Source organism: Callospermophilus lateralis, unplaced genomic scaffold (genome assembly GCF_048772815.1).
Source record: "Callospermophilus lateralis isolate mCalLat2 unplaced genomic scaffold, mCalLat2.hap1 Scaffold_3451, whole genome shotgun sequence".
Lineage (NCBI taxonomy): Eukaryota > Metazoa > Chordata > Mammalia > Rodentia > Sciuridae > Callospermophilus > Callospermophilus lateralis.
The window spans coordinates 70,001-71,561 of NW_027513961.1; positions in this window are offsets into that span (position 1 = coordinate 70,001).

Consider the following 1,561-nt stretch of genomic DNA (forward strand, 5'->3'; position numbering starts at 1 on the left):
TTCACTTTTGCTTCACTGTTTCTTTCCTGGTGGTGCTGGTGCTGGTGGTGCTTCCTTTCGATTACTTTCCTTTATTTTTTTCTTGATTTTTTTTTTTTTTTTAACATTTGCTGCCCCTCCCCCGGTCTCTCTCTCTCTCTCTCTCTCTCTCTCTCTCTCTCTCTCTCTCTCTCTCTCTCTGAGATTCAGAGGCCACCTTGCACTTCTTCCTGGCCGCAGTTGTAATTCAGCTTTTTACTTTTGATAAGAGTCACTTCTGACATCCTCTGCTCTCCAAAGTCTACGTGACTTCATGACTATGCTGGGCCTGGACTCAAGGGCAGATAAGTCTGCCTAAAACAGGGAAGAAAGGTGATATGATTTCCCCTGGATTGAATCCAGAAGTGCCTAACTACCACCACGGAGTTTTTGTGTGTGTTTTTTTTTTTTTTTTTTTTTTTTTCGTTTTTTTTTGTTTTGTTTTGTTTTGTTTTTTTGAGATGGGGTGTCCCTGGATTGCTCATGTTGGCTAACATCAAAGGAGACAACATCCTATCTCAGTCTGTGATAACACCTGCGGTGGTGTTATCACATGGGGTGTGTGTGGGGGGGTGTCCTTCCCCTTCCCCTTCCCTCTCTCCTTTCTCTATTTGCTGGTTAAAGCTCGAGGTCTCTGGAGGTTGCCTGATTACTCCCAGGACCTCACCTTCTCTTGTGAGTAGCTGAGGTGGTGGTTGCTGAACCCTGTCCCACCATTCTGATCTTTCACTACTCTTACTGTTCTCTTCCAGGACTTTTGCATCGAGTTCCTTCTTCCAAGGATGGTGGAATGATGACAAAGATGATGGTACTGGAGATTTGGAACACTTTTTTTTTTTTTTTTTTGTTTGTTTGTTTTTTTGGTGGTTGTTTTTCCTCCCGGATGGCTGTCAAACCTGCAGCAGCACACACATCGGTCCATCTGGAAGTGGAGAATCTCTAAAGGATCTTCAAGGAAAGCGTGGACAAGGAGGATTCAGTCCCCGGGAGACTCTTGACACGAGATGGGAAATCCCCCCCCCCCCCATTTCTTCTGGAAAATACCTAATACCAATAAAGACAGGACAAAATGCAGCACAGGCTGGCTGGCTGGCTGGCTGGCTGGCTGAGGTTTATGTAGCGCCGAGTAGGTCTACAGGTAAAATTGGATCCCAGAGCAACTGTGCAGTTACTCAGGGTCCTTGCCTTCCCCAACTGTCCCCTATCGGACCGAAGCTGCTCCCTCCCCTAAGGCCTTTCTCAGTCGGCTAATCCACCACACTTAGGAGTGGTGAAGGTGGGACACACGTTTTAGGCTTGCTTGGCTTCTTCAGTCGGATCTCATCTCGCCACCGGGTCAGAAACACAAGCATATACACGTGGATGCGCATAGCGACGGGTTTCCACCCTGTGGAACTTGGGAGTTCACAGTGAGTGCTCTGCGGTCTGAGAAAAGCAGCCTCGTTAGTTGCAGTCACTGAACGCTAGGTGGCGCAAAGCTACCGTCATTTTGGAAGGCCTGCCTGAGTTCCATTTCCAGTTTAGATATAATCTATCTACATGT